The sequence below is a fragment of the Dipodomys merriami genome, unplaced genomic scaffold, assembly GCF_024711535.1.
Source record: "Dipodomys merriami isolate MVZ:Mamm:240054 unplaced genomic scaffold, mDipMer1.0.p SCAF_7, whole genome shotgun sequence".
NCBI lineage: Eukaryota > Metazoa > Chordata > Mammalia > Rodentia > Heteromyidae > Dipodomys > Dipodomys merriami.
The window spans coordinates 23,881,756-23,905,401 of NW_027206290.1; positions in this window are offsets into that span (position 1 = coordinate 23,881,756).

The following is a 23,646-nucleotide window of genomic DNA, read 5'->3' on the forward strand; positions in this document are numbered from 1 at the left end:
TATAAAACAAATGATTATTACCTAGATCAGCTCATTCTTCTAAAGATTGAATAATTTTGGTATTTATGTATGAGCTATAATAATTCTATGGACACTTTTTTGGGGAGGGTCCAGTTGTGGGGCCTGAACTCTGGGCCTGGGAGCTGTCCCTCAGCTCTTCAGCTCAAGGCTAGCGCTCTACCACTTGAGCCACAGCGCCACTTCCGGCTTTTTTTCTTTTTGCTTATGTGGTGCTGAGGAATTGAACCCAGGGCCTCAGGCATGCAAGGCAAGCACTCTACCACTGAGCCACCTTCCCAGCCCTCTATGGACCCTTTAGTCAATTATTTGGTTATGAAGTAGTACAGTTCATGTGGAAAAGCAAGGAAATTATCTGATTGTGAGCATGAAAATATGAATCTATTTCATAATAGCCTCTGATGGTGAGTGATGAGATTTTACATATTACCCACTTGATATATTGATAGACTATATTCTCAAAATAACTTTTTATTCCCAAGTAATTATGTATTTCATAATAATTATATATTATATGTAATTGTAAGCTTTTCGTTTTAAAGGTATTTGACCTATACCAGACAATTTGGTTGTAATTTTGTGTGTGTGTGCCAGTCCTGAGCTCAAGGCTAGTGCTTTACCATTTGAGTCACAACTTCTCTTCTAGCATTTTGGGTGTTAACTCCTGCCCACAATGGCTTCAAACTAAGATCCTTGGTTCTCAGCATCCTGAGTAGCTAGGATTGCAGTAAATGCCCAGCTGAATCATGCTTAGAAACTTTCTTGGATGGCTCCTATAGAGAGAGTCAGACTTTTCCAATTCACATGATTCCTATTCACATGATTTTCTATGTTTAGGATTTATTCCAGTCATCTTAATGTTTACAAAAATGCTTTTATCATCTTCTGCCCCATTTATACTATGCCCTCTTTGAGAACACAGATTGTAAAGAACGAACCTTTGAATGTAAGTACACTTACACACTTAACCTGATGTTCTGACCTTTCCTAGCTGTGCTATTCGGGGACACCATAATTGCTCAGAATCTCAGTTTCCTTAGCTGCTAAACGGCAATGTACCAAAAAGGGTTAAACAATGCTTGTAGTATATTTGATGTAATTTCTAACTCTATGATCCTATTATTATCATTTATGTCAGTAGAGGTTAATAAACGTAAGGAGGACAGAGCGTCCTCTGGAGAAAGCTGAGGAACAGATCAGAGAGCCTGATGTAAGCGCTGATACAAGAAAAGCACGGCTGGGGGTTCCGCTGGGGACAGAAGCAGCAGGTCACCCCGTGACTCCCCTAATTAGACCAGGAGTGACAGCTAGACCAGTCCCATGAGACAACTCTCAATTGAGGCTGTCCATAGCTGCCTGCAAAGATAGGTTAAAAAAAAAAAAAGTAGGACACACAAGGGACAGTTCTCAGAAACTTCTTCTTTACATTGGGGGCTGTGAAGTTAGATGGCTCCTTTAAGAAAGTATTTAAGGCAGATGCATGGTCTTATAAGTTCAGTTGTGTTGCCCCAACAACAACAACAACAAAACTCTATTATAGTTCTAAACCAGGACCTTAGAACATAACCTTACCTGGCAATAGGGTCTTTTCAGACATAATCAACTTAAGATGTTCCTAATCTAATATGACCAGGGTCCTTATGAAAAGGGTGAAGTAGGACTTGGAGACAACAATGCAGAGGGAGAAAAAAGAAATGCAGGGAGAAGAAAGCCACAAGAATGGTTTCCAACAGAAGCTAGAAGAGAGGAGGAGACTCACCCTAGAGCTGCCAGAGAACGCATGACCTTGCCAACACTTCACTTTCAAACTGGGACCCTCCAGAGCTGTGAAACAAAATACTCCTGGTGTTATAAAACAATAACCCTTCCTTCCTTCCTTCCCTCCTTCCTTCCTTCCTTTCTTCCCTCCTTCCTTCCTTCCTTCCTTCTCTCTCTCTCTTCTTTCTTTCTTTCTTTCTTTCTTTCTTTCTTTCTTTCTTTCTTTCTTTCTTTCTTTCTTTCTTTCTTTCTTTCTTCTTTCCTTTATTTGCTTTGCCTGCCTGCCTGCCTGCCTGCCTTCCTTCCTTCCTTCCTTCCTTCCTTCCTTCCTTCCTTCCTTCCTTCCTTCCTTCCTTCTTTCCTTCCTTCCTTCCTTCCTCCCTCCCTCCCTTCCTTCCTCCCTTCCTTCCTCCCTCCCTCCCTTCCTTCCTCCCTTCCTCTTTCTCTTTTTGTCCTCTTTCTCTTCTTTTCTTTTCTTTCTCTCTTTATGGCTATTTTTTAGTTTAAACCAGGGCCTTCATGCTTGATAGTCTGATTCTCTATCAATTACTTAGGCTACTACTTCAGTACAATATTTTGCTGATTATTTGTGTGGGGGGCAGGGGCTTGAACTTAGGGCCTCAAGGCTGTTCCTGAGCTTCGTTATTGCTCAAGGTCAGCACTCTACCACTTGAGCCACATTTTCACTTCACGTGAAGCACTCCTGACTTTAAACAGCAATCCTCAGATCTCAGCCCCCTCAGTTGCTAGAAGTACAGACATGAGCCACCAGCTCTATCTTATTTTTAAGATAGAGTCTTGAACTCTTTTCGTCCCTGGCTAGCCTCCAACTACAATTCTCCAGCTCTCAGCCTTGCAATTAACTGGGATGACAGGCATGACCCACTGGCATCTGGGTTTACTTCAGTTTTTAATTGACAAAAGCTGTATGTAGTATATGAGATGACCTTTTGATACGTGTATGCATTTTGGACTGGCTCCTACTGATTAAAACACTGAGCATAAGGCAAGGATATTCCTCACACTTCTTTCATGCAGTGTAATACTAGAACTCTTAGAGCAAACGATGGCTACAACCACTCGTGCAGACCAAAGGAATAGAAAATAAATCCAAGAATAAATACAACAATTTGCAGTGAGTTCTCCTCTAATAAGGGCCCAAGAATGTACAACCATTAGAAAAAGGTAGGTAATCACTTAAGAAATGAAAGCAGGGCATCTGTTCATCCATATGCAGAAAAAGGAAATTGAACCTGTATCTCACACCCAGGCAAAAATTAGTGGATTTTTGACTTAAACATAAGACTAAAAGCCATAAAAATTTCAGAAGAGAACACAGAGGCCATTTTTTCATGACGATGATCTGAGAGATAATATTTGCAAAGAATATATTTGGTAAGAGTTAATCCTGGATGTACAGATGGAACTCAACAGCAAGATAACAAATATATTGATTTAAAAAAACTGGCTAGGGCTGGGAAGGTGGCTCATTGGTAGAGCATGAGGCCCTCGGTTCGATTCCTCAGCACCACATAAGCAGAAAAAAAAAAGCCGGAAGTGGCGCTGTGGCTCAAGTGGTAGAGTCCTAGTCTTGAGCTGAAGAGCTGAGGGACAGTGCCCAGGCCCAGAGTTCAGGCCTCACGACTGGACTCAAAAAAAAAAAAACCAAAAAACTGGCTAAGCCAGTCAATGGTGGCTCACACCTATGATCTTAGCTACTCAGGAGGCTAAGATCTGAGGATCCCAGTTCAAAGCCAGCCTGGGTAGGAAACACTACCAGATTCTTATCTCCAATTAGCCACAAGAAAAACTAGAAATGGAGCTGTGGCTCAAAGTGGTAGTAAGGCTTTAGCCTTGCACAAAAAGAGCTCAGGGACAATGCACAGGCCCTGAGTTCAAGCCCCTCGACCACCACCACCACCAAAAAGAACAATTGGTTAAATGTTAGCAAATGTTCTCAAACAAGAATCACACAAAGTGATATAGGAAAAGTACCCAGGATCACTAATCATCAGGGAAATGCAAACCAAACCACAAGAAGACATTGTTTCCTTCTGTTAAAATGCCTGTTATTGCCAGGTATTGGTGGCTCATGCCTGTAATCCTAGCTACTAAGGAGGCTGATATCTGAAAATCACAGGTCAAAGCCAACCCTGGAAGAAAAGTCCCTATGGGACTCATATCTCCAATTAACCACCCAAAAACTAAAAGTAGAGGTGTGACTCAAGTGTAAGAGTGACAACCTTGAGTAAACAAACAAACAAACAAACAGAGCAAGAGCTTGAGGCCCTGAATTCAAGCTCTTATACTAGCAAATTATGTGTGTATGTGTGTGTGTGTGTGTGAGTGTGTGTGTGTGTGTGAGAGAGAGAGAGAGAGAGAGGGGTGTCTATTAGTATTTGTTCTACAAGTCAGAAAAGGCAATACAATGTGAATACTGCAAATGTTTTCCAAACCTCTTGTGTCAACCGCTAACAAAAATGAAATCAAACCAAGCCAGAAGCCAAATAAAGCAAGAATCATATTGTTTCTCAATATGTATTTTTAGTACTTAATGATAAAATACTTCACATAAAAGAAATATCTATCACATGAATGAACTGAAAGAATTACCGGATGAATAAATAGTTGCATTTCCACTTTTCTAAATAATGGCATTTTGAAAATATTTGGATATATTAAGATTCAATATATTTTTCAAATATTGATGATAAAAGGAGTTAGTTTGTTCCACAAGTCAGAAGAGATAACTTGAGATTTGTTTAGAAATCAAATTCTTATTCTTGCAATTTTGAATTCAAAGGTCTGAATAGCTAAACTCTTACATTGGTTAAAATCGTTAAAGTCATTGCATCTATACCTTATTTTCATGTTTTCTGAGTTAATATTTCAACATTTGTGGTGTTGGAATACTTTGTTATCACATAGCTTGTGTTTTGTAAAACTCCTCTGAGTTTTTATGATATACCAGCCTTTGCTCTCCAGAAAACTTAATACATACAAATACTATTTTCTCATATGACAGAAGCAGTAACCATAGATAGCCTGTAAATAGTAAGTTCCTGGTAACTTTCAGTGCTGACAGCTCATCAACTAAGTGAGAGGGAATCTTGAAGGGCAGAGGGAATAGTGAAGGTGTTGTGAAGGACTGCCAATTACTAATCAATCAAACATGCAGACAAAATACTTTCTCATGTAAGTCCGTGTACTGAGACTTGGCCTTCTTTGATTTGCGCGTGGCTGTTTAGAAACATTCTAGTGAATAAAAGACATATAGACATCAAATTAATTCCAAGTTCTTATATCTGTCTGTTCTGCCTCTGTATCAACACATTGTTCCAGTTCATTTCTAAATTTGCTAAAAGCATGTTTCTTTTATCCAAAGGAGAGTAGCCTTTCCTATACAAAATTAGTTACAGCCCACAGTAAATATATTCTGCATTTCCAACCCCTGAAAAAATTCTCTGCTATATTAGATCAGCTTTATGAAGCTTCTCAGAAATATCTCTGGCTATCTGGCTCATTTCCTGTCCTGCAGTCTCACATCTCCAACACCAAAGCCCATCAAGCCTGAATTCTTTTTTTATTTTTTATATTTTTTATTGTAAAAATACTGTATGAATTCTTTTAAAAAAACTGCTTTACACAACACCAGCCTCATGCAGGAGTGATAAAAATAGTGTTGAACAAATAATGCTTTCCAGATATTATCAGTATCCCAGTCTTCCCCCTCTCCCAGCCCTTATTTATGTCACTTTTGTTAATATGTATCAGCTACACATTGTATGGGGTCAGTGCGATACTTCATATACATTCACTGATCAAAATTCCATTTTTTCTTTATCCACTGTCTACCCAACACCTAGAAATCACCATTCTTCATTCAGATTGACTTTGTTTACAATATCACCTATGTGAGAGAACACTGAACTACTTGCTTTCTGGATTTCACTTGCTTTCTGGGGTTACTGTTACATAAGTAAGGTAATAAATACATTTGTTTTTAAATGCTGTTACTCCCTCCCTCAATTTTGCCCCTGATTATCCCTCCCTATTTCCCTCCCCTCTCCAAGTTGTAAGGTTCACATCCAACATAGTGTCAAGTGAGTATCAATCATAGTGTCAAGTGAGTATCAATGTTGCCTTAGTTCATCCTTTGTCCTGCTGTTTCTGTAATTCCCTTTCCCTTCCACAAATCAAATAAACTTATATAAAAAACACAAGGTACAGAAAACTAAGGGAAAAGGAAAAATATTAGCTACAAACAGGACATGATAAGAATCTCTTGTTTCCAATTCTTGGAGTTAATGTTGATAAGCTTCATTATATATGGTCCTATACACTTAGCAATTAGATTATTGAGATCCCCTATTAAGAATATCATAGACCTATTCTAGTTCTTTCAAATGAGGGAAGCCATGAAACCTACTTTTCTTTGGGTCTAGCTTACTTCAGTTAATATAATTTTTCCCAAGTCTTTCCATTTCCTTTTTTTTTTTTTTTTTTTTTTTGCTGGTCATGGGGCCTGAACTCTGGGTCTGGGTGCTATCCCTCAGCTTTCAGCTCAAGGCTAGCGCTCTACCACTTGAGCCACAGCACCACTTCTGGCTTTTTTTTCCTGCTTATGTGGTGATGAGGAATTTAACCCAGGGCCTCATGCAGGCAAGGCAAGCACTCTACCACTGAGCCACCTTCCCAGCCCTTTCCATTTCTTTATGAATGGAGCAATGCTATTCTTTCCGATAGAAGTATAGAATTCCATTTTGGTTCCATATTTTAGCTGTGGTAAATAATGCTACAATGAACATGTAGATACCACATTATTTTATTCACCCATTCATCCCTGAGGGGTTCCTAGGTTGATGCCTTATCTTAGTTATTATGAACAGTATCACAATAAGCACAAAAATACAAATGTCTCCTTGTGTGTCTACAGTTCTAATCTTAAAGCAACTCCCAATTTTCCCTTATTAGATTAAAACTTCCAATTATCCCCCCATTAAAAACAGTGTAGGTTTTATTTCTCAGGATCATTATTTTAGGCTTATTCGTTCTCAGTCTTTATACTGAGGGTACTACTAAAAGTAGTATTTCCTTCAAATACTACTAAAAGTAGTATTTCCTTCTGCAATGCTTATTAATTTATCAAAAACTTTCAGTGAGTACCTAATCATGCATTTGTCATCATTTTAGATGGTGGAAATATAGAACGATAAGAAACAATTAGACAAAAAACTTGCATATAAAGGAGACCTAAAGAAATAAAAATGAAAGCATGGAGTGAGTCACTTTAACTAATCCAAAAAGGCCATTCTTGGATCTTTATACACCAGGGAATATTCCTGGCTTCTTAGCATCATGTGATTCAGTGATTACAATTTGTCATTTCCCTGTCACCACGTGCCAGCCTTCTATTTGTCTTAATTAATACTTTTACACTACTGTCCAGAAGAGTTTGTCACCCTTTATAAAATAACTCCCAGTGATTTCATGCTAGACTAATCAGCCCTATCATCCTTCACCATTATCTGATCACCAGTCTCCAACACCCCTCTCCCGCCCCATGCAAAGTTCTAAGTCAGCTTTATCTGGAGCCTTATTTCTTTTCTCTCCTGTCATGGAATTCTCCACCTGCTTGTTTTCTTCCTTTAAGTCTTACTATTCTGCTGAAATGTCTCTCCTTTACTATTTATTGGTAGACAGTCTTGCTCTCGATATTTCCAGTTACAGACAACCAGCAATTTTGTTCATAGTATCCAAACATACATCACCTGAGTTATTGAGGAAGTGCTCACCTGTTCCCTCTACCCCTGGAGAGCAGGCGTGAAGTTCTGGAATGTGAATTCAAATTATATCTCATTGTGTATTGCAAGTGTTTCATGATAACACTCTATTGATCATGAATATTGGTTTCTGTTTATTTTACTTTAAGACAAAAATCTAGGAAATACTTTTTTAGGTTTATTATCAGCTGCTAATCTCCCTCTTCCAATGAAGCTAGATAGCCCCACTTGAAATATTCAGTCTGTGCATCTCATGACAAGTAAATAAGTTGGCTTGCTACATCAGAAGTTTCAATTAAATAATAAATCTACAAAAATAAGTCCCAGAGAACCTGAAAAAAATCTGTTTATTTTATTATTCACTGTTGAAATTTCTTTTAATCCTGAAGAGTACTCTAGAATGCAGAGAAGGTTTTAGGTTATAGCACATCATAATTCTTTCCAAAATCTATCAGCTATTTTACTAGACCAAAAATCTAAAATAAGTTTCATATGTTAAAAAATGGTAATAGCAGTTTGTCAGCCCTTCTCAGTCAGTCTGCTATTCCTAACAACTCTGCACAGTAAATCTAAGGTTCAAACTTTGTCTATGACTCTTCAATGATGAAGGAAGATGGTAGCAATCCAACTCCCATCCAGTCTAGCTTCCTGAAACGAATGAGAAACAAAGATTATACAGATGAAATTTCACCAAATTTAGAACATGTGTTCTATTAACCTCATTGCTCATCTTTTCTTGAGTGAGTCTTCTTTGCCTCTATTTGTAAAAAGAACAAGGGTAGCTGGGTGCCACCAATAGCTCATGCCTGTAATACTAGCTACTCAGGAGGCTGAGATCTGAAGATCAAGGTTCAAAGCCAGCCCCAGCAGGAAAGTCCAGGAGACTCATATCCCCAATTAAATACCAGAAAACCAGGAGTGACGTTGTGGCTCAAGTGGTAGAGCACTGGCCTTGAGCTGATGAGCTGATGGTCAAAGCTCAAGCCCAGAATTAAAGCCCCATGACCAAAAAAAGAACAAGGGTGATCTCATCTCAACCAGAGCTAACGTGCCATATGAAACATAAGAAATCCTAGAACAGTAAGTGTCCAACTGACAAATAAATGACTGAAATTTTGCTTTTTTTAAACACACATATATCATATTTTGTTTCTGCCAGTACTGTGGTTTGAGGCCCTAAACCTATGTTATTGTTCTTGTTTATCTGTTTTGCTTGAGGCTGATACTCTACCACTTGAGCCACATATCTACTTCCAGTTTTTTGTGAGTTAATTGGAAATAAGCATATCATGGACTTTCTGCCTAAGCTGGCTTCAAATTGGGTTCCTCATAGCTCTACTTCCTGAGTAGCTAGGATTACAGGTATAAGCCACCAGCACCTGAAGGGTTAAAGTTTTGAGGCAGTGACCACTTGTTGCTTGTAGCAGAGCAACACATGGTGCTAAACCACCTGGTTGTGTGACTTTATAAGACCTGCAAATCCTTAGCTCGGGGCTCTCCTCTTCGGCTCTGCTGTGTCAGAGTGTAGGACAAGGACCGAGCTGCAGCCCGTTTAAATAAAACCTAAAAATAGCTGTAGAGTCTGATTCTCAGTGGTCTTCTTGGTGGGGGTCCTGCGACCTGGGCATAACGTATTAGTGGGGGCTCATCCGGGATCCCCCTAAAAACCCCTGAGACCTCAGACTCCAAAGGTAAAACAGCACTGTCTTTGTTAATTTGTCTTGTCCTGTCGTTGTCCGTTTTACTTTCATTTTCCCTTGTGAGGACGGCCGCTCCAATTTGTAAAGGGTTGTTGAAGTGGACAGGCTTGCATGACAACCCTGGAGGAACTGGGAGACGTCCCAGATCCTCTTGTGGGGCGGGGGTAACCCTGCCATGTGGAGCCGGGGTCCTTGGAACCCCACCGTGTGAATTGTGGGGGCAGGGCTTGGTTCTGTGTTGGGCCGGAACTGACCAAGAGGGCCTCCTAATTGAGGCCCAACTCGCCCACTATGGGTCTGTTCCTTCTGCTGTGGGGCGTGGGTGTGGAACCCTGCCATGACAGGAGTCAGTGGACCAATTCCGGAGATCTCCACTTCATAAGCTTTTTTTCATAACTGTCAGACCTGCTTGTGTTTTGTTTGTACTGTTTATTGTTTTTTGGACTGTACGACTGACAGGACTGGAAACCATGGGCACCACTCCATCTAGCCCCCTAGACTTACAAAAAGAAACTAAGAAAGAGGAAAAGAAATTGTACTCCCCAGTTTTTCAGGGAGATAACTTGGAAGAAGAAATGTTTCCTCCCCCATACTCCCCTTCCCAGGTTCCTTCTGCAGAACCTGAGAATGATCAAGAGGAGGAGGGAACTATAGAACCCTTGGCACTTGCCCTTAAAGTTTCTGAGAGGCCAGTCACTCGACAATGCCGTGGGATCAAACCCCCCTTCAAATGCAGCTGTTTTTCCCTTACGTGCCGTAGGTCCTGTGGATGTGGATGGTCAACAGCAACTCCAATATTGGCCATTTTCTACCAGTGATCTATACAATTGGTGTACCCAAAATGCCCCCTTTTCTGAGAAATCCCAGGATTTAATTTGTTTGCTTGAAACTATTCTCTTTACTCATCAGCCCACTTGGGATGATTGCAGTCAGCTTTTACAGGTCCTTTTTACCACCAAAGAGAGAGACCGTATCCGAGAGGCAGCCCGGAAACATATCCCTGGCCCCACAGGAGTGCCCTGCCCTGATCGCTGCCTATTTTCCTGAGATCCGACCAACATGGGACTACAACATGTTGAAGGTAGGGAGCTACTCCTCGTCTACCACCAGGCTCTGTTGGCAGGTCTCAAGACGGTGGCTCACCGACCTACTAATATGGCCAAGGTTTATGATGTTAGACAGGGAGGAAGTGAAAGTCTGGCAGCATATCTTGAGCGGCTCATGGAAGCTTTTAGTCAATATACCCTGTATGATCTTGAGACCCAGGAGTCGGCTCAGATGATTATGTTTGCCTATATAAATCAAGCTGCACCAGACATAAAGAGAAAGTTGCAGGCTCTAGACAGATTTGGTGAAAAGTCTATTAGGGATCTAGTAACTGCAGTGGAAAAGGTTTACAATAAGAGAGAGACAGAGGAGCAAAGACGGGAAAGGAAGGACAGAGAATGTAAAATTGAGCATGAAAAGAGAGACTGGGCCAAGGAAAAGAGGCCAGACTTGTTGAACTTGCCACTATCATATACTGAGCATACCCGGTTCACAGACGGAAGCAGTTTCATTCGAGATGGAAATAGGTACATGGGTGCAGCAGTCACCACGGACACTGAGATAGTGTGGGCAGAAGCACTTCCCCCAGGGAATGTCTGCACAAAGAGCAGAACTAGTGGCACTAACAAAAGCCCTACAAATGGGAAAAGGGAAGAGACTAAACATTTACACGGACAGTCGGTATGCTTTTGCCACCGTGCATGTCCATGGAGCCATTTACCAAGAGAGGGGGCTGCTGACAGCTGAGGAAAAGGCTATTAAAAACAAACAAGAAATTTTAAGCCTCATCCGGGCCTTATGGGAACCAGCAAATATTGCCATTATGCACTGCCCTGGCCATCAAAAGGGAACTGATTCAATAACCAAAGGAAATAACTTGGCCGATCAGGCAGCTAAGGAGGCGACCCTCCAGCCCAGAGCGGAAGTACTGACTCTAGTAGACCCAGGGCCCCGAGCTTTGCCTCCTGAGCCTCAGTACTAAACTTGGAGTGGATAAAGAAAATTCCCATGGCCTATAAACCCCCGTACAGAGAAGGAAACAAAGACTGGTGGAAAACTGGTGAGGGGAAACTTATCTTGCCACAAAGATTGGACAAGGGGATTCTTAAGAGAATCCATCGGGCCTCTCACATGGGAACCCGAAGAATGCAGGACTTGCTCTGACACTCAGAAGTAAAAATTAGGCAAGGAAATCAACTCATTGAGGACATTGTTAAAAATTGTAAAGCCTGTCAGCTCACCAATGCCCCCAATCAACCGGTTACAAAAGGAGCTCGCCTCCATGGAGATAGGCCAGGTGTGTATTGGAAAGTCGACTTCACAGAAATTAAAACTGGAAAATTTGGATATAAATATTTGCTGGTTTTTGTAGACACCTTTTCAGGATGGATTGAAGCCTACCCAACAAAGCATGAAACCACAAATGTCGTGGCTAAGAAGATCCTGGAAGAAATCCTACCCAGTATGGCTTCCCATCCACATTGGGTCGGACAATGGACCGGCCTTCATTTCAAAAGTAAGTCAGGGAATAACCGCGGCACTGGGGATGGATTGGAAATTGCACTGTGCTTATAGACCCCAGAGTTCAGGGCAGGTAGAAAGAATGAATCGGACTCCAAAAGAGACCGTAACTAAATTGGCCTTGGAGCCTGGCACAGACTGGGTATCGCTCCTTCCTTTTGCCCTGTTTAGAGTAAGAAATTCACCCTATCAGCTTGGCTTTACTCCTTTTGAAATAATGTATGGACATCCTTCACCCATTATCCCTAGCCTTCAGACTGAATTGCTTGCTGATTTGGATGATACTGAATTTCTGTGTAAGCTTGATTATTTACAGCTGGTGCATAAGAGTATGTGGCCCCAGCTTAGAGCATTATTGCTTCTATTCCTACCCTCCATTCATTTAAACCAGGGGACTGGGTGTTTGTTTGAAGGCACAACTTGAGATCTCTGGAACCACGGTGGAAGGGACCTTACATGGTGCTACTGGCTACACCTACTGCCGTTAAGGTGGACTGCATTGCTGCTTGGATCCACTGCTCCCACACCAGGCCAGCTGAGCCCTTTGCCCTGGATGACCGTGGGGAAACATGGGAAGTCTCCAAGCATCCTACCCAACCACTCCACATACACCTCAAGAAAAGAAAAATGGACTGATTGTTACTGGTATTGTTGTTTAATAGTATGGTTAAGGTCAGAGAGGGGCTATACCTGTTCAAGAGCTGTTGGAGTTTAGTTTTGGGCCAGACCCACAAGATTGTGTCTCAGGACCATAAGTCAAGGGGAGAAATGAAGGGGGAAAATGAAGTTTTGAGGCAGTGACCACTTGTTGCTTGTTTGTAGCAGAGCAACACGTGGTGCTAAACCACCTGGTTGTGTGCCTTTATAAGCCCTGCAAATCCTTAGCTCGGGGCTCTCCTCCTGGGCTCTGCTGTGTAGGGCAGGCCCGAGCTGCAGCCCATCTAAATAAAGCCTTAAAACAGCTGTAAAGTCTGACTCTCGGTGGTCTTCTTGGTGGGGGTCCTGCGACCTTGGCATAACACACCAACTGTTAACTTAATATTTCTGGGGACTATTTTGCCAATACATATCAGTATTTAATCAGTAATGGTCATATAAAAATAATAGAATAATTTGAGACTCTTCCAAACCAGCAAACTTTAAATAAATCTCAGGTTTTAGGGACAAGAATCAAAAGCTATGTTTAGGTTCAGAATAGAAGGAAAACTTGATAAGAACCTTCCATTGGCAACCACATGGATAAACCTATCCACAATAGAAGATTATGTCATGAAATGAGCCAGGCACAGAAAGACAAATACTGTATGACCTCATTCACTTGAAATCATAAAAACCTGAGGTAATAACTACAAATGAGGGAAACCATGAAACCTGTGTTTCTTTGGGTCTGGCTTACTTCACTTAATATAATTTTTAATATAATTTTCCAATTAGAATGTTTCTATAAATCTACAAGTAAACACAACTAATGGTAAAAGACAAAAACTTACACTTGGACATGATGAATTAAACAGGACTCTAAACATTCACACAGTGAGACCAAACGAAGATATTCTTAGGAAAAGATCCCAAACGTTCAATAGCTATGTGCATATCATCATATAAAACGATGCTTATCGAAATGAATTCCAAAAAATTGGAAACAAGAGGTTTTTATTTTACTTGTTTCTGTTTTCTCCTTTTGTAACTAGTTTTTATTTCTGTACCTTTTTATCTTGTATATAAGTTTATTTGTTTGGGCCAGGCGCCGGTGGCTCATGCCTGTAATCCTAGCTACTCAGGAGACTGAGATCTGAGGATTGCAGTTCAAAGCCAGTCGGGGCAGGAGAGACCGTGAGACTCCTATCTCCAATAAACCACCAGAAAACCGGAAGTGGTGCTGTAGCTCAAGTGGTAGAGCGCTCGCCTTGAGCTGAAGAGCTGAGGGACAGCTCCCAGGCCCAGAGTTCAAGCCCCACGACCGACCAAAAAAAAAAAAAAAGTTTATCTGTTTGGGGGAGGAGAAAGGGAAGAACACAAATGGTGGGAGGAACCAATTCATCAGTGATACTCACTAGACACCTATGTTGGGAATGAACTATACAACTTGTAGGAGTGGGAGGGAAAAAAAACTGGGAGAAAACAAGGGAAGAGGTGACACCGTTCAACAAGATGTATTCATTACCTGACTTATGTGTTCTGTAACTCCTCTGTACCTTATCTTTACAATCAAAAGAAGAATTAAGAGAAACTGAGGTAATAGTAGTTTAGAGGTGAGTGGTCATTATCTGAATCCTGCACTGTTGGAGGAAAGAGAAGGGATGTTTAAGCAAAGGAAATATTATTGTTGGGTAGAATGAAAGAATCCCGAATAGGCCAATACAAAGAAGGTAAAAAAAAATGAGTAGCTACATGAGACCCCAAAGAAGAAGAGAGGATGACAGACAATCTCAGGGGAAAGAAATGGGGAATGACTACTAAATACAGTGTTATTTTTTTCCTAAATGATAAAAAATGTCCTAAAATTGATGGTGGTGATGATTGCACAACCCTATAAACATACAAAAACAGTCAGATTGCACACTATAAATGAATTGTGTGATGTGCAAGTGCTATCTCAATATAAGCATTTGAAACACAGTAAAATAACCCATACATCATGAAACAAAGGTGTCCTACTGTGTATGTCAATTCAGCATAAGATTTTTAAGATCAAATAAATTAATTTTTAACCACATAATCTTATACCCAGTAAAAAAAAATCATTCTGCTTTTGCAGAATGTTTTCTATTTTCTAAATATACCTGGGTTAAAACCAAGCATTTTGGACATTCTTTTCCTCATCTCTTCATACATGAATCATAGCTAGTCTTTTATAACAATTCCAGTGGCCATTTTTTCTAAATACTTTTTATCAATTTCCAACTGAAGCAAATTTATTAACAAAATTTTAGCTATTTGGCTACAGTATTTGACATAATGATCACTAAGAGAAAGCTTGTTAAAGCTCCAGCTGTACACTTAATGGCTGAATAGCCAAGAGAAAATCATTGTCTTTGAGCTGATTTCACAAAGACAAGTACTATTACTTGCAGAAAAAATGTCTCTCTCTCTGTGTCTCTCTTGTCTCCCTATGTGTCTCTGTCTCTTTCTCTGTCTCTCTCTGTCTGTCTGTCTCTCTCTCTCTGTCTCTCTCTCATGCCATTCCTGGGGCTTGAACTCAAGTCTCTTTGGCACTTTCACTCATAATTTGCTACAATTTCACTCATATTTGATACAAGCCATTAATTGGAGATAAGGGTCTCGAGGAGAATTTATCTGCTCAAGCTGGCTTCAAACCTTGATACTCAAATCTCAGCTTCCTGACTAGCTAAGGTTGTAAACCAGTAGCATCTATCCATTTCACTTTTCTTAGATATCTATTTGCATGAGTGATTTAAACTGATGCAGACAGAGGTAGAGGACAACAGAAGTGTGTGTGTGTGTGTGTGTGTGTGTGTGTGTGTGTGTGTGTGTTTTCCCCAGAGTAACACTAAAACAAATACATGTCAGACGGGCTTTCCCTCTTAAAGAACATCAGCATTCATGTCTTATGGTTCATGCTTTATAGATAAAACTGATGGTTCCATAATGAAAGACTTAGTCATTTAATGTAAAATCTATAAAACTGTATCATAAAATATGATTGCATACATTTTCATTTTATCTATAATCTCATTTTTTTAGCTTAAGCATTGTATAAGAGAGTGAAAAACAATTTTGAAAGTAGAAAACTAACATTCCAACCAAATAGAACAGTCAACCTTTACTAAGTTTAGCAAAACAGTCAGTTGTGCATCATTCACTCATCAATTCCTCTTTTTGAGAGACTACCACATGTAAGGCCCTGGGTTTCAACATTGTCCCCATGGAACTCAGAGTCGAATGATACAAGTACAAAATAATACAAGCAAATATGGAATTGTGAATGCAATAAGTACTGCAAAGTAAATGAACGGGACTATTTGATAGACAGTGCAAAGATGAATTCATCTCTGAGGACCGGTAATGTAAACTGAGGCCAGAGATCCTTGAGGATGCAGCACACCTGTATATTTCCTGTGAGACAGGGTACATCAGGCAGAAACTTACAGCTTGTAGAAAAGAAAGCAACTTCATTCTAAATACAAGGAGAAGACATTGAAGGGTTTTACATATATACAACTGTACGTCATCCTGGTTGAACCTAAAGTTCTGAAAGCTGTTGTGACTAAGCATAGGAAGTTATTTTGAAGTCAACAGAGGTCCGTGATGGATTCCATCCATTCATACAGAAAGAATGGTGAGGAAAAAAAAGGGGAGCCAGGGTGATTTCCTGGTATAATGGAAATAGTTACAGTCACTGAGAACCAGCAGGAAGGAGGAAGCAACTAAAAGAAGACAATGTCCATAAACTATTTTCCTCCAAGCACCAGACCCTCCCATTTCTCTGCAGCTTCTGCAATGAGGTATCCTGTGCTGTGGCTTACATGGGAACACGGGAGGCACATCTAGAAAATTACAGAATATCAGCTACTTCATCATCAGTCTGCTCTAGACATATTGTGTCTATTAGGCTTAGAAATATAAAGGCAAGTCAGACACTCAACATCTGTAATCCTAGCTACTCTGGAGGCTGAGATCTGAGGATTCCAGTTCAAAACTAGTCTGGGATTTGAAGTCTGTGAGACTCTTTATCTTCAGTTAACCACCAAGAAGCTGGAAGCTCAAACAATAGATCAAAAATGCAGGACAGTGCCCAGGCCCTGAGTTCATACCCCAGGACCAGCACATGATCCACCACCCCAGGACCACCACCCCCCCAATATAAATTTGTCCCTGAACAAAGGAAAGAAAGAAAAGAAGAAAGGAAGGAAGGAGGAAGGAAGGAAGGAAGGAAGGAAGGGAGAGAGAGAGAAAGAGTCAGAGGAAAGAAAAAGAAAGGAAAGAAAGAAAGAAAGAAAGAAAGAAGGAAAGAAAGAAAGAAAGAAAGAAAGAAAGAAAGAAAGAAAGAAAGAAAGAAAGAAAGAAAGAAAGAAAGAAAGAAAGAAGGCAAACAAGAAAGAAAACGTTAGCATGCCCTCCATCTCAGCCCCTCGACAAGCCAGTTGATCTGGTCAGGCCTAACTGCAGCTGGCCTTCAGCCCTGGCCATTCCCACTTCACTTCCCAGAACCCTGTTTTACCCCTAGCCCCCAGATGCTACCTAACTGTAACTTTTACAATCAGGAAACCCCACCCTAGCTATGTGCCATCTTTAGAGTTCAGCTGCAGGAGCACACAGAGGACTTCCCATCTTCCTGCCCCTAGAGCTGCCCCCCCCACCCTCACCCTTTATAAATTTGACCCTGAACAAAGGACAGGCACCATTTTCCCCCAGGTGGCAATAAACCTGGGAGAGAGGGAGGGACAGAGGGAGGGAGGGATGGAGGGAGGGAGGGAGGAAGGGAGGGAAGGGAGGGGAAAGACTGGTTTAGAAAATAATATACAAGTCATTGAACTCAAGAAAGCTAAAAACAATGTCAAAGTTTTGAGCTACTGAAAGACATTTACTGAATAAAAATTTATGTTCAAGTTTTCATTAAAACTTACTCTCTCCAAAATACTTCTAAAAATAGAAACATCAGTGTCTCACTGGGCTGAATTAGTATGATGTCTCAGTCTTTCATGCCCAGTCATTTAGGCAGCTCCATTATCTCCTGAAACTTGTAAGTGTTTTCATTAATGAATGTAGAAGAAAATAAAGGCAAATGAGAAAGTAGTTCTTGTCAAGTAGCTAATTCAATAGCAATTCTGGAGACCCAAGTTTCAATGTGTTGTGATAGTTACATTTAATTAACCTCACACTTAATGAAATGTTCAACAGACTGGACTAAAATTTTTTAAAATTGAACTCAAATGTAAAGTAATAGGCAAAGCCTTCCTTTTGGGAATCAAGAATGAGAGCGGGAAATGACAGCCAGGGTCAATGGCTAGAATGGCTCCTGCTGTCTCCTTTCTGTATTAAGCAATGACGATGCTATGACCCTCTGCTCAGAGCTGTTGCCAAAGCAGCAGTAGGTGCTCTGAAGAAAATGCATTTACATGTATTTAGCTAAAACAAAAAAATAAATGCTGGGCTGGGAAGGTGGTTCAGTAGTAGAGTGCTTGCCTTCCATGCATGAGGCCCTGGGTTTGATTCCTCAGCACCACATAAGCAGAAAAAGCCAGAAGTGGCAATGTGGCTCAAGTGGTAGAGCACTATCCTTGAGCTGAAGAGCTGAAGGACAGTACCCAGGCCCAGAGTTCAGGCCCTACAACTGAAGAAAAAAAAATGAATACTGGTCTGGGCACTGGTAGCTCATACCTGTAACCTTGCTGATATTTACTATTTTCCCTGTCTCTTGTTTCCTCATAGATCACTTCAATTGTGGAAGAAGCTTAATGAGATTTAAGATCAATGTGGAAGTATATTCTTTCATCCAAATATATAACTTCCATTGTCCTTTGATTAATTAGCAGCCTTTGGAAGGTCCTTGCCTAGATTATTTACTTTGCATTACATTACAAGGTATGTTTACTTTATATATAAAGTTATTTATACTTTTATCATTCCTTCTTCATTTATTAGCTCCAAAATTTCCAGTAAAGGAAACTTTCATTCATCAAATGTATGCTGATTCTTAGATATAATTGCTATGGAGAGGGTGAAAGGTTAGAGTATTTGAGGCAGTGACCATTTGTTGCTTGTTTCAGAGCAGAGCAACACGTGGTGCTAAACCACCTGGTTGTGTGCCCTTATAAGACCTGTAAATCCTTAGCTCAAGGCTCTCCTCCTGGGCTCCACTGTGTCGGAGTGTAGGATGAGGCCCGAGCTGCAGCCTGTTTAAATAAAACAGCTGTAGAGTCTGACTCTCGGTGGTCTTCTTGCGGGAGGTTCCTGCGACCTTGGCATAACAAGGGTAGTGTAAATGATTCCTTTCTTCATGTATATTTTTTATAATATTGGGTTGTCAATTGTTTTGTTGCTTCTGAAGAATATGGGGGCAGGAGAGGAAAGTAGAGTTGTATTGATTCTTAGGAACTCACAGATTAAAATTTACATGAATAAAATTGCTATGTATAGCAACTGCCCTTATAGCTGCTCAAGACTGCCATCTTTGTCCCCTAAAAACTTTTTCACATCTGTACTAGACTCATTCTGCCATAAAAGCTTCATATGTTAAAGCTTATTTCCTTATTTCTGCATGACACATGGTCCCAATTGAGTCCTGGTTATCAAAGTGAAAACTGAGCAGAGTTGAAGAAATGGCTCAAGTGGAAAAGGGCTTGCTTCATGGGTACAAAGCTCTGAGTTCAATCTCCAATACAAAAAAAAATAATAATAATAAAGTGGAAAATGACATTGACAAAACATGACCGTAATGTGCAGTCAATACCTCTAAATTTTTAATAGATATGTCTTGGCATTTTTTTAAATAATCAATAATTTTAATTTCTTCTTTGGCACAAAAAATGTGAATAGTCAGATGTAGTGTTTTTAATTACCCAGTTTACCTTTTGGCTATTGTGTTTTTGATCAACAAAACCATCTCTACAAATATATGCTTTTATAGTTGAAGGAATTTCTTGTGTTCTAACAAAATATTTTAAAATATTTTGACAGCTCTTGAATGGAAGTATTATACCTATTGTAGGATGCTTAGCTTTGTTACCTATCAGTGAGACAGATGATGTGAAAATTTCCCTTAAGAAACATTTTAACTCTGAAGACCTGTCATTCATTACAATGCTATGGACAGCAGGAAAAGGTATGCTTTGATGATATTTCAAAAGTCAGCAATCAATGAAGCATACAAGTAATGTTTGCTTAGACCTGTGATATTACCAATTCAGCCTAATGGAGAAATGGAGTCTCCTCAAACACTCTTGAGTTACTGATTTGAATAGATGAACAACTAACAAATTACTCTACTAAGCTTTGGGAGAAAATCATCCAGTATATATTCTTTAATTTTTTTCTTTTTTTGGGGGGGGGAGGGTCTGGTAGTGGAGCCTGAACTCTGGTCCCTCAGCTCTTCAGCTCAAGGCTAGTGCTCTACCACTTGAGCCACAGCGCCACTTCCGGCTTTTTTCTTTTTGCTTATGTGGTGCTGAGGAATCGAACTCAGGGCCTCAGGCATGCAAGGCAAGTGTTCTACCACTGAGCCACCTTCCTAGCCCTTTAATTTTTTTCTTTAGGTAAAAATTACAAAGCCTTACAGAAGTCCAGTAGTCTAACACCTTTCTAATATACGTATGCCATTCGATACTTTTACCTTCATTGTTTTGAGGGGGGAAAAAGCTACGTCACAGTTCCATAAAACTAGATGCCAGTTTTCAAACTGAATGTAATAAATATTAGTTCTATAAATCAAGGGGGTATATTTTTACAATATTTCAATGATGATTAGAGTATTGCTCTGTGAGATTTAATGCAGAAGAAGTTTGTTAACACTCAGAATCCTCTTAGTCAAGCACTCACAATCCATACTCAGGTATATAACTTAATTAGACTACATTACCAAGTCAGTTCATCATTTTAAAACTGGGATGATAATGTTAAAACCTGCCAGGTTTCCTTATGCCTTAGTGCAAATTGGGTGTCTAAAAATTTCCAACAACCTGAGAAAGAGTACTGACGTTGACTTTTACACTAGAATGCAGGCTTCAATACCTTCTCTCCTGCCAAGGGATGTGTCTTTGCTTTACTTGTTCATATCGTCTTCTCAGCCAGCCTCAAGCAAATGCTTTTGTAGCCACATGATGGTGGAAGTGACGTTTTATAGGCTGCCAATTAATTGATGGGTCCCGGTGTACCTAACTAAACCAGGTAAATTCTCAATGCGAAAATCCCAACAAAAATCAGCTCTTCTCTGGTACAAGCTGTGTGTCGTACTTGGCGTATGCACTTCTACCACAGCAAACGTTAATAGGGAGATGGCAAGATCTGTCAGCTGTACCGAATCCAAAAGGACACAGCCTCTGACACGGTCCTTCCTGGACTCTCCTCAGAATCTCCGGGCAGAATGAGATCCTTAGGTCAAACTCCTAAGTCATTCTTGCCTCCTGTGAGCTGCAGAAGTGACTTGCAAAGATGCCACGTGTCCTCAGGAGAAGGGCATGTGGGACTGAGGTGGCCAACGATAGTAAATGACAGAGTTTCAATGGAATTCTGGCAGGGACTAAATTTCACTATAATCAAGCACAAGTAGGCACAGTAAGCTCCAACCACACTCAAGACCCCACAGCTCCCAGACGTTGAGGGTCTTTGCTGACTTGGGAGATCTCTAGACTCTGACCAGACCAAAGAGGAATTGCTAGCTGGCATGATATGCCAACAGATACAAGGTTCTGTATATAATCACCCTACCCTTTTTTCTGCCATTAGAAAGCCTTGCCTGTCTTGTAGGAGACTGTTTTGCAAGTATCTTGGAGAAGCATAGGAAATCAGAAAAATGGAAAACCCAACTGAATATGAATAGCATATAAAGAAAATGTTAAATGACTGGATCAGTATAAATTTCTATATTTAACTAAGCTATAAACTTAGATTTTTTTTCCTGGCTCCCTCCTTCCCAACATTAATGGTGAAGAAATAAGGTGGTTAGGGAGATGATCTTAAAGAAAGCTTGAAAATGTGACTTATTGGAAGTAAGTCGTATTTTCTGTGGGTTTGAACAGACACTGGTTTGTTATATAACTGAGAAATTATGTCCTGGTTACCATTTGTTATGGTGGAGTTTATCAGTGTTTCAATGGTCAGGAGCCAAATATAAAAATCAAACTCAGGTCTGAGAAGGTGTTAAGAATGCCCACATTTCAAAATTTTTTAAAGTTTGGTTTTGCTTCAGGGTGATGGTGGCTCATGCTTGTAATGTTTCTACTCTCGATACTGATATCTGGAGGTTGTGGTTCTGATCCAGCCCGGGCAGAAAAGAACATACTAGACTCCATCTCCAAAATAACTAGCAAAAAGCTAGACTGAAACCTTTGGCTCAAGTAGTAGAGCACTAGCTTTGAGCAAGGAAGTTGAGAAGCATGAGGCCCTGGGTTCGAATCTGAATTAGAAAAAATAAAAGGTCAGAGTTTTCCATTAAATACTCATGAACATCTGAAGCAATTTATTGAATCACAAAATATTCACCCACTAGGTTTAAGCGCAGCATTGCTTTTTACTAACATTTATTTCCAGATCTCAAAATATAACCTAAAATATATAAATTATTAGTACGTAATTATTGAATGAATAAACAAATAAAGAATGAAATATATTGAAGCTAGAAACACAAGATCAAAATCAAGAACTATAAGTAAAAACAGTAAGTCAAGCTCATAGGCTAGCAAGCCCAATGATCAATTTCAAATAAAATTGTAAGAGTTTGAATGTCTGGCTATTCATAGTTGTTTTATTTCCACTTATTTTTACTGGTGCTCAAGATTTCATAGGAAAACTTGGACACAACTAAAGAAATTGACAATTAAAGAACTGACAGGCACTGAGCCCTTTCTGTTATTGTACAAGTATGAGGTAATTCTACTTATGTTTTCCTACACCAGATACCTCTACACAAAAACATAGAGATGCTGTTCATTGTGACACAATCCAGGAAAGAGGTTCTCTTTGATCCTCTTGTTTTAGCTAGTAGTTTAATAGATGAGAAATAAACAAGAAACTTTAAACAAAACAGGAAAAAAAATGGTAGAAAGTGACAGAATGTTCTTGGAAAATAAAGACAGTATTTTAAAAATTGTTTCACGCCCTTCTTTGTAATTCTCTGTATTTTAAAATACATAGTTCTCTTAAAATATGTGTGAAAGTACAGAATGTCGGAAAAGTCTATTATCATACTAGCAAGTAAATATTACAGTCAAATTATTTCCAAACTCTTGCAAGAATTTCTACAAATTACAAACTCAGCAAAACTGAGGTGGGAAATGTTTGTGACCCAGACCTGCTTTGTTTCCACCAACAAATTTCTTTGCATTATTTCCCCCAGGTAAAATCTGGGTAGTACATGTCAGAAAATGTTGCAGATTTTCCAGTGTATCTTCTGCAAAGGAGTATTCTAAATGATACCTTTGTTGATCTTCAGGATTGTACATGGAAAATGCACAAAAAACTATGCTTAAGATGTTCATTTTAATACCCATTTTAATTATGAAACACTGGAAATCAGTCAAATGCCCTTTCCTGGAGAACACACATATAGATGAAGATACAACCATATATTTGACTTTTTCAAAGCATGAAAAGTGCTCCTGTGTGTGTGTGTGTGTATGTGTGTGTGTGTGTGTGTGTGTGTGTGTGTTATCAAGGGTTGTTACCAATGATGAATTATTGAGGAAAATCATATCCTTTTACATTAGCAAGCACTTCTAGAATAGATGTACCACTTCATCTTTTATGTTTATTGAAATGGAAAAGGAGTTCCCACCAAAATATTATCAATAATTCTCTTGGAAATAAATTAGCAATGATTTTCTTTCAAAATTTTCTCTCTGAAAGTATTGTATAAATCTTTTGTGATGACTTGCTCTACAGTTACCATTCAAACAATCAAACCACCTTTTGAAAAATAGTATCTTGATGTGTATATACAAAACTGTAACGAATAAAGAATCAGTATTAAAAAGCAGAAAGGGTAAATTGCCCTAAGTTCACTGGTCATCTGCACATCTAACTCTTCCTCCATGCTATAGCATAAATAAATGATGTACACAAATCAACATGATTTCCTGCCACTGCAGTCACGTTCTTAGTGAATATCTTACTTATGGCTGCTCCTGGACAACTTTGAGAGG